The sequence below is a fragment of the Antennarius striatus genome, chromosome 2, assembly GCF_040054535.1.
Source record: "Antennarius striatus isolate MH-2024 chromosome 2, ASM4005453v1, whole genome shotgun sequence".
Lineage (NCBI taxonomy): Eukaryota > Metazoa > Chordata > Actinopteri > Lophiiformes > Antennariidae > Antennarius > Antennarius striatus.
Window position 1 is genome coordinate 10243706 of NC_090777.1, and position 16046 is coordinate 10259751.

General features: G+C 41.5%; 1 protein-coding gene across 3 annotated transcripts in view; it reads right to left on the bottom strand.

The window, feature by feature from the left end:
* The window catches only part of LOC137602731 (plexin-A1-like), a 402183-nt gene that overhangs the window by 161981 nt on the left and 224156 nt on the right, over window positions 1-16046 (bottom strand). The window lies entirely within an intron of this gene.

Below are 16046 nucleotides of genomic sequence, written 5' to 3' on the forward strand. Positions count from 1 at the left end.
CTCCCATCCATTTTTTCCCCTGTTAAAAGGGTTTTGGGGGGAGTTGTTCCTTATCCGATGTGAGGGCTGTACTGCTACAGTACACAAAGGTCAGAGGGATATCGTCCATGTGCAGATTGTAAAGCCCTTTGAGACATTGTTTGTGAATCTGGGCTATATAAGAATAAATAAACTTGAAACGTGTTAATTGGCCGGTCCCAAATTGCCCGTGGGAGTGAGTGTGTGTGTGTGTGTTTGTGTGTCTACGTGTAGCTCCACTGTGCACTGGCATTGCGCCAGTTGAGTTTCCCCTCCTCACGCCCTAAGACAAGCTGCGATAGGCTCCACCTCTCCGTGACCCGCACAAGCGGATGAAGCGGATTGAGAAAATGAATGAATGTTGTATTGATAATGTATTAATCTTTATAGGGTATTTCATGTCATATACATCAAATACAAAAAAGTCATAGAAACAATATCACATCTGTTTGTCAAGCTACCTCTGAAGATAAGTTTTAAACCCTTTTATTTTAAAATTTAAAAACAGCAACATCAAAATTTGATTCAGTGTCACAGCAAGTAGCAACTTTTAAAGAATGACAGGGTAAAAATTTTCTTGAACATTGTAAATTGGTCCAGTTCATTTTGGCTTGCAGCTGTGAACACAGTTGGACTGAAATGTAGCAGGAAATGTTCCAATTGAACTGGAATATTTTCAAATCTACGTCTAATTGCTAGTCTCAGGTACTAATCATGAGGCAGGAGCGCATGAACCAAAGAGGGCAAAAAACAATGAGGACAGCAGTTAAAAGGTAAATGACCATAATTTTTATTCGTTACTCTATTCTTTGTTTTGTACACTATGTACAACTCTCATTTATTGTGTAATAATCTAATCATAACATGTATTTGTTACATGTTTTGATGCATTTTTATGCTTTATAAAACATTTATGTTGGACTTTTTGGAGGCTTGGAACGGATTAGGGCATTTGCATGGAAAACACATCTTTAATTACGTAATTTTCTACTTAGGTAATTTCTTCTGGAACCAATTAATTTTGTAAGTAGAGGTACCACTGTGTGTGTGTGTGTGTGTGTATATATATATATATATATATATACAGACGCTTGTGTCAGGAGGGGAATCTGATGTAAAACTTTTGCCAAATAAAACATGCAAATCAAATCTATGACTTCCATAACTGATCGATCGTGGCCCAGGTTGACAACGACCACCATCGGTGCTGTTGACCCACAGGTGCTGGTGGAAATTGGACTACTGTTGGTCGAAGAATGAGAGGAGGGAAGAGAGAGAAAAGGAATGCCAAGAGTATAAGACTGAGAGTAGGGACGTTGGATGTTGGAACTATGACAGGAAAAGGTAGAGAGTTGGTTGAAATGATGCAGAGGAGGAAAGTAGACATACTTTGTCCAGGAGACCAGGTGGAAAGGTAGCAAGGTTGGAAGTTTAGGAGCAGGGCTCAAGTTGTTTTATTATGGTGTAGGTAGGAAGATAAATGGAGTAGGAGTACTCTTGAAGGATGAATCTGTTAGGGATGTCCTGGAGGTAAAAAGAGTGTCAGATAGAGTGATGAGCCTGAGCTAGAAACTGAAGGTGTGATGTTCAATGTTGTTAGTGGATATGCTCCACAGGTAGGTTGTGAGCTGGAGAAGAAGGATAAATTCTGGTTGGACTTTGACAAGTGATGCAGAGCATACCTAGAAGCGAGAGAGTTGTCATTGGTGCAGACTTCAATGGACATGTTGGGGCAGGAAACAGAGGTGATGAGGAGGCAATGGGCAGGCTTTGTATCCAGGAGAGGAATACAGAAGGACAGATGGTGGTTGACTTTGCAAAAAGGATGGAAATGGCTATAGTGAATATTTTCTTCCAGAAGAGGTAGGAACATAGGGTGACCTATTAGAGTGGAGGTAGGAGCACACAGGTAGACTACATCTTTTGTAGATGATGTAATCTGAAGCAGATCAGTAACTGCAAGTAGTGGTAGGTGAGAGTGTAACCAAACAGTATAGGACGGTGGTGTGTACGATAACTCTGGTGTTGAGGAATATGAAGAGGGCAAAGGTAGAGCAGAGGACGGAATGGTGGAAGCTGAAAAAGAAAGAGTGTTTAATGACTTTTAGGGACAAGTTAAGAAAGGCTCTGGGTAGCCAGAAGGTGCTTCGAGATGACTGGACAACAACAACTAGTATGATCAGGGAGACAGGTAGGAGAGTACTTGGTGTTTCGTCCGGAAGGAAAGTAGATATGGAGACTTGTTGGTGGAATTAGGAGGTACAGGAGTGTATAAAGAGAAAAAAGGTTAGCTAAGAAAAGTGGGACACTGAGAGGACTGAGGAGAGTAGGTTCTAACCTGTAGGGTTACAGGCAGATGCAGCATAAGGTGAAAGTAGAGGTAGAAAAGGCCAGACAATGGGCTCATGATGACTTGTATGCTTAGTTGGACAGTAAGGAGGGAGAGACTTATCTATACGGGTTGGCAAGACACAGAGACAGATATGAGAAGGATGTGCAGCAGGTTAGGGTGATTAAGGATAGGGATGGAAGTCTATTGATAAGTGCCAGTAGTGCGGTGGGATCATGGAAAGAGTAGTTTGAAGAGTTGATGAATGAAGAAAATGAGGGATAATACAGACTAGAAGAGGTGGCTGTTGAGGACCAGGAAGTAGCAAAGATTAGTCAGGATGAAGTGAGGAGGGCATTGAAGAGGATGAAGAGTGGAAAGGCACTCGATCCTGATGATATGCCTGTGCAAGTATGGACGTGTCTAGGAGTCGTGGCAGTAGAACTTCTGACTGGGTTGTTCAACAGCATCTTAGATAGTGATAAGATGCCTAAGGAATGGCATGTATATATATATATATATATATATATATATATATATATATATATATATACAGTATATTCATATAACAAAAACTTACACAGTAATCCCTCGCGAATTCGCACTTCAAGATGCCCGCCTTCCCCTCATTGCAAATTTTTAGTAGGTAGTCACGTGACACCGTAAACGCATCCTATTGGCTGACATCTGGAAGCGCGCTGCATTTCGAGACTCACCTCCGTGTATTAAAGAAACATTTTAAACAAACTATAAGAGTGTGCGAAAAGGTAATACAGATAGAAGGTGGTTTAATATCAGCATGGGGATGGTTCATAAACGTTTAAATTACCATAAATAATAAAATAAATTGCTTATCGCAATATCGGGCAATTTTGTTATTTGCGTGTGGTACTGGGACGCAATAACCGCAAGTAACGAGGGATCATTGTATTTTACATTGAGTGTATTTATGCAAGCTGTAATTTTCCTGTTCGCCTGACAGATTTTTATAACTGAAATAATAAATTGGGGGAAGTGTTTTCTATTTAATCAGGAATGAATACCTTTTGTCAAACACACCGGCAGCTTTATGCTCTGAGGCATAATCTCAGTATGAGTCTTGCCTATGCGCAGAAATTCTGTCTAATTGAACAGCAGTAATGAGGTGTAGATTGGTCTGGGTATGGAAGAGAGGGTTTCTGAAGGGGAGGCGGTTTGGACAAAATGGCACCACGAGACACCTCTCCTCCTATCATGACAATATAGCACGCTGCCTCAGCCATAAAGCTAATAGATGACATGTGGGAAGACAAAGAGTGAGAGAGATATGGCATGGAGATCATACAGTGTGCCATAAGTGGCATTTTAAAGGGCTTTTTTCATCTAGAATTCAAATTGCAGTTCAACACATCATCGTGAAAAGAGGAAAACAAGCTCATCAACCAGACACGTTCTAGAGGAAACAGTTAAATGGGGAGACTTATTGAAATCCTATCAAAGAAAACAATGTTTTGTCATTAATGAATTGTGAAAATGTCACCTTAAAGCTACACTAATCAATATTTGTGATTTAAAAATTACTCATATGGCTATGGAAACTGTGAAGCTTGGTGGCATCAAACATATATATAAACATATAGATCCTGCAATCACTTTACAAATGACGGGAGGTATGTATATGATAAATCACCAAACAGAAAGGAGAGAATGAGATCCTCATCTTAATATGGTTAAAACAATAAATTCAATTAAATCTGTAAATCTTTAAATGTCAATGGATTTTTTAGTGGTGGGTTTTCTGGCATAGTCCAATTGCATTTTGCTAGTATAATAACCCTGACTAGTAGCAATTAACAGGAGGCTGGAAGGTTTTCAACAGGTCATAATGACAGACAACCTGACACGATATGAATGTGTTGATGTAGTTGTATGAAAAAAGGAGAAAGTGGATAGAAATTAGAAAACAAAGACAGAGAAATACCAGATCAATTCTAGCAAGCCCAGATAAGCAGACTGTCAATTAGTGAGTCTGACAGTCAAAGTTGAAAGCATTCACAGATGGCGACACACCGTTAATGAACTGCTTCTAGCTTCTAAAAAAAGTTTTAAAAGGCTAAATTGAAATGGTGTAAAGAGTGTGCAAGGAACTGGCTGCTCTGACTAGACAGTAGCGTTTGCAATGTGAAGTAGAAATCATTTTGCATGTCGGAAGAACTGGGATCAAATATGTCTCCCGCCTAAGGCCTGCTCCTTATTATCAATGCACCAGAGTCAGAATAAGAACCGCAGTGTTACATCCCTCTGAGTAACATAATAATGCAACACGCAAATACATAACAACACAAAGATATTCCCCACGTAGAACACACATATACAGCACAAAGACTCACAATCACACCAACGAATGTAGAGAAAAGAGAGGATAAAAGACACACACAAAGAAGAGCGACAGTGAACATAAGAGAGGGGAAGATGTTTCATTAGGAGTGGTGACAGGTGTCGGGACTGAGTCTGAATCAGATAGCAGAGCAGCTCCACACAATAAGACACAACAATGTCTTTACCTGGGGGATTCATCTCATCTCTCAGTTCCACTTCTCTCTTTCTTCCTCTCACTCACACTTGACTCTTCTTTGTACCTTCCTTCTCCCTATTTGTCTCATTGTTGCCTTTTTTTCTAATCTTTATTCTATGAAGGCATGAAGTTACCTCTGCAATGTCCTCTTTTCCACGACCACTTATTCTGAATCTGTCTGGTTCCTAGTAGTGGCCCCTGAAACGTTCCCATTCCATTCTCTAGCCCACATCATCTACAGTTAAATGATATCTTGTTGAGACATAGATTTACTGCAGTGGAGTCAGTGGATAAGTCAGTGGATAAGTGATGCCGTAGAGGATGAGCAGAGATGAGCCATCAAAGCAGAACGGCAGAAGAGAGGTGAGGTGAGAAAGGGTAGGAGAAAAGGAGGTGGAGAAGTAGGAGGAGGAGGACATGAGGAGACCAGATTTTTGTAGCTACACACTTGCTTCTTAAAGTGGTGGGTGAAAGTCGACGAGGATAAGTTACCAATGGAACGTCAGGGTGGCAACATGGGATATACTGTACATACTGGTGGATTTGCCAGAAAGAATCACACGAACAATATTGCGTAAGTCATCTGCAATGATAGGAGAACATATTACTATACATGGACTTCCCAGTTAACATAATTTTAGAGTGTCATAACTGTTCCAACAATTTTCATGTTTTTGGGCAGAGTCCAAACAGCAAGAACAAGACAGAAAACGGCACAAGTCAGCTCACAGAACTATCACTTCTCCAAAATGTAATTTCCACTTGCTCTTTTGAAAGGTGCCTTTTCCTTTAACGTTAGCACCTTTCCCTATCTCACTATGAGATAGCTTTCTTTCTCCAGTTAGGCTGCTAACATTCATCTACGGCTTTGCAATGCCTGCCCAGCACAATCCATGATTTGCAAACACAAAGTCGTTATGTCAAAAGCATTGAATCTCAATTCTGAGGTTGTTCTGTAAATATGCATTCATACACTTAAGAATATTCATATTCTGAATTCATAAACAATTTGTTCTGTAAACAGTTCTCTTACTTTTGTTGTCATAAACATGGTTTTAAAATAAACAATAAAATAGCAACCTCCAATCAATCCATATCAATTTCAGACTTTAAATAATGTACTGATTTAAGTCCCACCCATTTACGGTCAAACCACACCCACTTCCGGCTTGCGTCCCACCCATTCTGAGTACAGATATTTATACAGATAATTTAGATGGTTGAACAGATACATATAGTGGTGTACATGCTTATCCCTAATATTTAATTACCTCTCACCCTTGTAGGGTGGCATCTGTGTGTCATGCTCAAGCTCGGTTCCTCTAGCAGAGGGCTGGGAGTCTGAGGGTTCTGCGCAGTATTTTAGCTGTTCCTAGGACTGTACTCTTCTGGACTAATGCTGCAGATGTTGTTCCAGGTATCTGTTGGAGCCTCTTTTCCAGTTTGGGAGCAACTGCCCCAAGTGCTCCTACTACCACGGGGACCACATTAACCTTGATCTTCCACATATGTTCCAGCTGTTCTTTCAACCCTTGATACTTCTCAATCTTTTCATGTTCCTTCTTTCTGATGTTTGCATCAGCTGAAATCGCCACATCTATCACCACTGCTCTTCTCTGCTCTTTGTCCACCACCGCTATGTCCGGTTTGTTAGCCAACAGCTGTCAGTCTGGAAGTCCCACAGGATCTTAGCCTTGTTCTTCTCAACCACCTTTGGTGGTATGTGCCATTTGGATTTGGGTACTTCTAGTCCGTACTGGGTACAGATGTTCCTGTACACTATCATAGCTACTTGGTTGTGCCTATCCATGTATACTGATCCAGCTAGCATCTTAAACCCTGCTATCACATGTTGGATTGCCTCTGTGGCTTCTTTACATAGCATGCACCTTCGGTCAGATCTACTATGGTAGATGTTGGCCTCTATTGCTCTTGTACTTAGGCCCTGTTCTTGTGATACCTTGATCAGTGCCTCTGTGATGTCTGTCAGTCCAGCTTCATCCAGCCATTGGTAGGTCTTCTTGATATCGGCCACTTCCTCTATCTGACGGTGGTACATGCCGTGTAGGGGCTTGTCCCTCCATGTTGTCTCGTCCTCCTCCTCCTCCTCGGGTTTCTGCTGTCTAAGGCATTCACTGAGCAGTTCATCTTTTGGGGCCATCTTCCTGATGTACTTTTGGATTTTCAATGTTTCATCCTAGACAGTGGCCCTGATGCTCACTAGTCCTCGGGCTTCCTCTTTCCGCTTAGTGTACAGCCTGAGGTTGCTGGAATTTGGATCAAATCCTCCATGCATGGTGAGGAGCATTCTAGTCTTTATATATGTGGCTTCTATCGCCTCCTTTGGCCAGCTTATGATCCCAGCGGGGTATCTGATGACTGTCAGTGCATACATGTTGATGGCTTGGATCTTGTTCTTACCATTCAACTGAGTTCTCAGGGCTTGCCTTACCTTTTGGAGGTATCTGGCTGTGGTTGACTTCCTTGCAGCCTCCTCATGATTGCCGTTAGCCTGTGGGATTCCAAGGTATTTGTAACTTTCCTGTATGTCTCCTATCCTGCCCCCCTGGTAGGTAAAACCCTTCAGTTCTGATCATCTTGCCTTGTCGCTGTAGATCGCTGTGGTGTGGATCAGTGACTCAATTTCTCGCTCCTTCCTGGCATACATATTCATGTCATCCACACAGAGGAGATAGCTGATTGTTTTCCCACTTCGGAATTGGTATCCGTAACCACCTTTTGTGATTATGTGACTGAGGGAGTTCAGGCCTATGCAGAACAGCAGTGGTGATAGTGCATCTCCTTGGTATATGTCGCACTTGATGTTAACTTGGGTAATTGGCTTGGAGTTAGTCTCTAAGGTTGTTTTCCACATTCCCATTGAGGTCTTGAGGAAGGCTCTTAGTGTCATGTTGATCCTATGCAGTTCCAGACATTCCAGTATCTATGTGTGTGGCATTGAATCGTAGGCTTTCTGGTAGTCAATCCAAGCTGTGCACAGGTTGGTCTGGCTGTTGTTACAGTCTCTGTGGACTGCCCTGTCCACCAGTAGCTGGTGCTTGGCTTGATGTTACTACCAACTCCTTTCTGTGCCCCGTTCATACATTGATCCATGTGCCTACTCATCTTAGCCACCATGATGCCAGACAGGGGCTTCCATGTTGTACAGAGACAGGTTATTAGCCAGTGGTTGGATGGGGTGGATCCCTTCTGTGAGTCTTCCAGGACTGTTATGCCTTCAGTCAACCATTCTGGGTGTGTGTCGCTAGGTGCTCATGGAGTGCTGTCAGCTTCTTTAACCAGTGTGTATGGATCATATGAGGGATCTGTGATGACCAGTTATTTATCATTGACACTCTTTCTCGGATGTGTGTCTTGTTCTGTGAGGCAGCTGTGGTCAATTCCCCGGTCCATTAAAAAAAATAAAAAATGTGTATATATATATATATATATATATATATATATATATATATATATATATATATATATATATATAATGTATATTACAGTATTTCTGCACTATAAGGCACATCTAAAAGTCTATAATTTTCTCACAAACCCGCAGTGCGCCTTATAATCCGGTGCACCTTATATATGGATTAATATTCATATCAATATTGGTTAAAAACATGATTGTTGAAAAATAGCCGGCAATCTGGCTGACAGTCATGCCACACTACGCCACCAGGGGCACCCTCACATAGCACTCGGGCCTACGCCCCCTAACAACGGTTGTCATCTTACTTTTCCACCCCTCATCCGCCCAGCCGCCGTGGACCTTCCTCTGCGGACCTGCACCTCTGAGCCCACCAGTATCACCCTCATCTCTCCATGTGCTGTGCACCTTATCCTCCAAGCCCACCAGTACCACCCCTCAACTATCCATCGGCTGGGGTCCTGCTTCCTTTCTTCCTCCGTGCCGCCATACAGTCATCCACACAGCTGTAATTGTGCCTTGACTTTAGCAACCTTAACCATATTGATACTGCCTCTATCTGGCCTATCTGTCACTCTCTCTGTCTCTCTCTCTCTGATGCTGTTCTTATCTTCCTTTGATTTCTTTTCCACCCAACCGATCGAGGCGGATGGCCGCCCAAAAGAGTCTGGGTCCTGCCCGGAGTTTCTTCCTCATCGAGGGAGTTTTTCCCCGCCACTGTCGCTTATGCTTGCTCTGGAGGGTTCAGTTGGGTTTCTCTGTCTGTTAAAGCGCTTTGAAATGTCTGCTGTCATGATTAAGCGCTATATAAATAAAACTTGATTGATTGATTGATAGTCAAGGGGCGTCACCGAAGTGATGCTCTCACTTACCTGCTATCTGACGGCAGAGCAGCCTGCGGAGAACACCGGTGCCTGGCTACGATAACGTAGCAAAAAATAAGGAACTTTTAACATCTCTATTCATAAAGTTTGACTGACTGATCTCAGTATTTCCCAACTACTGTGGCGCTGAAAATAATCCACTTTAAACTTAATTGGTCTAAAAAATGCCTTTGTAAAGTGTCAGTGCTGTCATCTGGAATCTAGTGACGGTCCATTCTGTTAGTCTGCGGAAACACACGGAATCTGGCATGAAGGTGAATGAAAGACCCTCAAAGCTGAACTTCCGGTCTTTTCTAAAATTTTATGAGCTGAGTCACTGCTAGACAATGGTGTCTGGTGTGTTCCAATTGATTTTCAAATGTAGTTGATACCTGAAACAACACGTTGCGGGGGGGGGGGGTGTTTCGGCTTGTGTATTCTGTCTGGCAGCGACGTGCTGTGAGACACCGACTTTAAAGTCAATTGTATGAATAAGACAGTGTCGCATTTGCCAGCAAATTAGCAGCCTGTCATTTAAAACTAGTTAAAAATGTTTAGGACATTTAGGCAGCAAATAACTGCACCTCACCTCTGACTAGACTACCGATCAACTGAAACAATATTGAATTAATAAACGAAGACGAATGTCGGAGCTTAAATATCTGTTTCAAACTTCAGATCAGGAGATAATCCGCCCTGTTTGAACTGAGTGGTCCACTCATAATGAATTTAACCAGTTTTTAACGTCAGGTATTTTAATATGGCGTATTTTGCCAGATAGAGTGGTAAACACGCCACTTTGCCTGGCTCCTACAACTGACTTTTACGTCGGTGCCTCACCTCCGTGAACCTCACCACACGTTACTGAGAGCTATAGAAATAAAATCTAATTTGACTATTTTTTAGATAATTTTGTACTACAGTACTTTGTAGTACTTTTATCAGTAAATCTCAGCAGCTAAGGGAAAAACCCATGCATGCTGACTTATTTCTAAGGCCCCGTCTACACGACGATGGATTTTTTGAAAACACAACTTTTCTGTTGCGTTTACGCCTTCTGTCTACACGACAACGCAGATACTCAGAACGAAAACGCAACTTTTTAAAAAACGGTGGCCGAGGTGGATTTTTAAAAAAACGCTGGATCTGCGTTGTCGTGTGGACGGTGTATCTGCGACTTTTTAAAAACGCTGACGTCTTGTCTGCAACGAAAACCACTGTGACATCATAATTATGGGCATGTGTGTTGTGACGACAAAACACAGAAGGTTCCTATTGGATAAAATTTGACTCAATACTGCCACCACATGGTTTGGCATGTTTATAGCCGTCTTCGAAAACGCACTCGCGCGTTTACGTGTCGATGGAGATTTTTTTAAAAACGCTGTTGTGTGGACGTGAATCGTTTTCAATGCGTTTTTAAAAAGTTCCAGTTTTTAAAAAAAATCCGTCATCGTGTGGATGGGGCCTAAGACAGCAAAGTGATCAAGTGATCAGGTTTCCTTGATGAGGCTCAGAATGGCTTCATCGACATAACAAAAGCCATTCACAGCTGACTAAAGGTACTCACAGTCATGAATGCTCCATCTAGTGGACGGATAGCGCAACTACAGCCACTAGTTTTTTAGATCGATTTCAATTTTTTTATTATATGCACCTTATAATCTGGTGTGCCTTATATTTGAAATAAATTATAAAATAAACAATTAATTAAAGGTGTGCCTTATAATACAGTGCGCCTTATAGTGCAGAAAATACTGTGTGTGTACATTATATATATATATATATATATATATATATATATATATATATATATATATATATATATACAGTATACGGTATATCGCCCAAGATGGGCGCACATATGCTGATAGATATAGCCAAAAAAGCACATAATGTACACGTAAAGACTGTTTATCTCAGACAGCACTAACAGTAACGTCACACATAATGATCTAGTTTTACCCTCTGGCTCTGTGTAGTAACTTAAGGCGGTATTAGGCCTGTGCAGTGTTTTACAGTAGCCTTGGGGCCAATTCACAGACAGCATGATGAAAGGTGGGAGGGTGAACCTTTAAAACTATGTCAACCCTCTCTACTGCCAATGAAAACTACCAATAAAAAATCTCCATTAGGTTGTCAGCTACTTCTAGCTTACAAAACGCCTATACTTCATACAAAACTCCTGCACAGAAACTGACTGACATGAATTTCCCATGTGTTATTTACATGGTGGCCTCTTGGCAGTAGATGTAAACACATACAGTCTATCTGGAATTACTAACAATAGTGGTACATCAAGTCCATTTGCCAGTGTTAGCTATATGAATGGTCTAATGTCAAATTACACGTCATAAGGCCCACCAGCGGATACTACATCTGCATCCTGTGTCGGAAAACACTGTGGAAGATTATTTAGCTTTTTCATGCAAGTTTCTCACTAGTAAATACAGTCTTGCTGTGTACTGTTACGGTCAATGTAAAATGAGCTTGACATCTAAATACACGTCATTTTATTGCTTACCTCATTTGGACTACTCTTCTTCTGCATTGATTCACTTTCACCTATTAACTCAGTTTCTCTCACAGATCAATTCAACTTATTCAAATAATCCAAAAAAGGCTTACAGCAAGTGCTGACTATTATAAAATAAAGTGATGCAGATCCTCATGGACGACAATACATGGCTAGCCAGCAGATGGCTAGTCTACCATGTAGAGATGTGATTTCAGTGACGGCCCGTACAATTCACACTTTGGTCTTCAGTGATGTTCTATTTCGTCAAAGTTGCAGAAATATATAAATACACTTCCATAATATTGTAAGCGGCTCCCACCGCTACCACCAATGTAACATTGGAAGACTGAGGTGTTAGTAACTACTCTCAAATGGGACAAAAGCCATCGCTTCTGAAGAGGTGTCAGCCAAACTCCTTATTGTCACTCGCACAGAAGAACCCTGTGGCCACATCTTTTTATAGACATCACACAACTATGTCACAAAACAAAACCGGCTGAAATGACCATCAGCTAAATGACACCACAGCTAGAGAAACAAATTCAGAAATACACTAACACGCCACTAGATGTTGAATCACCTCAATCATGTATAAAACAGGCTATTTTCCATCAGTGACAGCGTTATAATGAAACAAGTCTCTTAAATATGACAAAATAAAATAGATAAAATGCATGTACCCCCAAAACAAATGTTAGAACTGCTATGTACACTCCGATGATTTGATTGTACGGTTTATACAGTGCCTTGCGAAAGTATTGGCCCCCCACTATAACTTTTTGACTTTTTGCCATTTTGCCATTTCAGGCTTCAAACTTAAAGATAACAAACTGAAAATAGTTTTCATGAATCAACAACATGTGAGACACAATCGTGAAGTGGAACCAAATTAATTCAACATTTTATATTGTGTTTACAAATAAAAAACTGAAAAGTAGGATGTGCAAAAATACTGGCCCCCTGGACTCTCAGCTCAGCCAAAAGACTCCAGAAGTTCACTGATGACTTCTGAATGATCCAATGTTGACCTAAATGACAACAATGACCAACAGAGTTCACTTATGTGTCATTTGGTCTCACATTTGCACATCCTACTTTTCAGTTTTTTATTTGTAAACACAAATAAAAAGTTGAATAAATTTGGTTCCACTTCACGATTGTGTCTCACATGTTGTTGATTCTTGAAAAATATTTTCAGTTTGTTATCTGTAAGTTTGAAGCCTGAAATGTGGCAAAATATCGAGTTTTTGGGGGGCCAATACTTTCACAAGGCACTGTAGGTGTTTTAATACTAGCAACAAATCCTTTTCTATTGTCATGTAGGCCAATGCTGAAAGTGCATCTGTCTGGTATCTTGTCTCACAAGTGCTAGCTTCTCTTCAAATTTGCATCTTAAAAATGGCGTTGCAAGTATATCGGCAACCAAATCTTCGTTTTGTCTAATTTCAGCCATTGTGGGAGCAAAAGGAAAGTAGATTTTCCAGGCTCAGAACGCGTGCAGACTTTTAAAGCTCTACGCTCTACGCATAGATGTATGTTAGCCTGCTAACATACAGTACATCTACACCTTCGCAATGCTTGCCCAGCGCAATCCACGATTTGCCAACACAAAGTCGTTTATTTAGGTTTTATATTGTTTTACATTGTACTATTGGAAAAACTCGTACACCGTACACTCTGTCATTACTTTTGGAAAGCATAAACGTCATATTGAGATGCACACATTTTTGTTGAAGTGCACTACTTTCTTGAGGTAAAATGAACACTGTGTGTGTGTGTGTGTGTGTGTGTGTGTGTGTGTGTGTGTGTGTGTGTGTGTGTATATATATATATATAAACTTTTAACAAATATTATGAGTTCTGATTATGTTAGGCCAGCAGAAAAGGATTTGCCACTACATCAGCAAGAAATCACTGTGATTTCTTGCTGATGTACATCTTGCAATGATGGACTGGCAAAGTGTTCATTGAGCATTTTGCCTCTCGCGAGTAAGAGCCATCCATTTCCAACAATAATAGCTGTTACATCCAGAGTCACCATAGACACATTACATCATCTTTTTCTTTTTCTTTTTTTTTATGTAAAACTTTCAATGGTTTTGTATCAGGACAGACATCACAGTTATCGTGATGTCACCCATGAGACCACCTCCATGAGCCACTGACAGCCCCAGAGTATGATGGATGAGGTACTCCATGTGTGTGCTTGTCTGTGTGTGTGCATGTCAGGGGGTCGCCACAGTGTAGAGCATTCCCATGGATTAGCGTTACGGTCCAATGAAACGCGTTAGAAAGGAGGGGACGAGACCATATCCACCAGAACTTTTTCAGTCACTCACACACACACGCATGCACGCACGCACGCACGCACGCACGCACGCACGCACGCACGCACGCACGCACACACACACACACACACACACACACACACACACACACAGACAAACACCCTAGCCCTAACCCTAACACAGAGTGCATTAAGACAGATCTGATATGATGACCACATCTCCCAAGAGACAAAGGGTACGACTCAGCTGTTGAGCGATGTCTCAGTTTTAGACATTAATATAGATTTGCCCTTGAAGAATACATCTACAGGGAACCCACACACACCAGAGAATTCCACAAAATCATGCAATGGGTTATGACAGTTATCCCTTTGGGTCTCTCCATTCAATTAAAACACAGACCAGTCATGAGGTTGTATCTGTAAATATCATAATTTTTCTGCTTACATCTTTTGGTCTCTTTTTTCTACTCTTTCATTAACTATTTGTCTTGTCTTTTCGATCTCCACATAAAACAGTATGAGACAAGTCAAAATGATGACAGCTTAATCAAGTTATAATTCACTACATCTTGGGGCAGTTGGGGCAGCAGTGGCTCAGTGGTAGAGGGCACGGTAGAGCGCACGGTAGAGCGGGTCGTCCGATGATCTGAGATCGGCGGTTTGATTCCCGCTCCCTCCCAAAAAAACACCTGGAGGTGAGCTGACAGTGTCACTGTCCCCCTTACGAGTTGCACAAATTTGGGGCGCACCAAGCAGGAGCTGTCCGCCACTCTATCTCCCTCTGCATGCATACTCTGTGTGTCTTTGTTTGTTCAGGGCCTGTACACACTAACATCTGCATGTGATTTGATTTGAACTAGAGTGTGTCACTAATTTTCCTTCGGGGATTAATTGAGTATATAAAATAAAATTCAAAAATCAATCATGAATTTGTACTATGTTGGGTGGACATACCCTAAAAACTCCCTCATCACCAGCTGCCAGCACTTAATGCTGTGGATCCACTTATGTAAAAGTAAAAAAACAGAAGTCAAACAAAGGTCACACACAAACTGATATATATGTGTAAGGTTGTGCTACTACACATATACGGTTTCATATACCTTATATGGATTGTATCATGATCAAGACATTTCTCATTTACATTAGGTATGTCTTAATAAACTTGATAACTTCCTGCCAGCTTAAATATCCACAATCAGCCAGTTGTTCAATTTAGCTGTCCATCTATCCATCCATCCATCCATCCATCCATCCATCCATCCATCCATCCATCCATCTTCTAATTACCGCTTTATCCGCCGTAGCGGGTCACAGGGAGCTGGAGCCTGTCACAGCTGACTGAGGGCGTGAGGCGGGGCAAACTCCAGGCACGACGCCAGTGCACCGCGGAACCACATAGAGACAGACAACCACGCACACTCACATTCACACACTACCGGCAATTTGGAACGGCCAATTAAATTACAGCGAATGTTTTGGGAGGTGGGAGGAAGCCGAAGAACCCGGAGAGAATTACAAAGACTGACTTCCCCCACACACCAACACCAACATTGCCCCCGTCCGTCCACCCCATTAACTACACAGATCGCTTCTTCACATGTCTCCATTAGAATAGAGTTTCCTTGTCTCGTATCTCTGATAACCAAGTGTGATTGTGTGTCGTACTGGATGTTATCAGGTCTAGATGGTCAAAGAGAAGGATGTAGCTGATAAACATCAGCCAGTGGATCAATAACAACCTCTAAAACACACTTCTTCTGTGTGTGTGTGTGTGTGTGTGTGTGTGTGTGTGTGTGTGTGTGTGTGTGTGTGTGTGTGTGTGTGTGTGTGTGTGTGTGTGAAGCTCAAAATGTAGATACAGATTATTTAACAGAATGCTAAATACAATCTCTTTACGTCCTGCAAGATTAGAATATATTCGTTCTTCCTGAAAGAAAAATTACACAGTGCTTCTTGTAATGTAGGAAACAATAGACTCACCCCAAGTTAATGCCAACCTTTCAGGGTCAGTATTAAGGCTGATGAAAAATGAAAT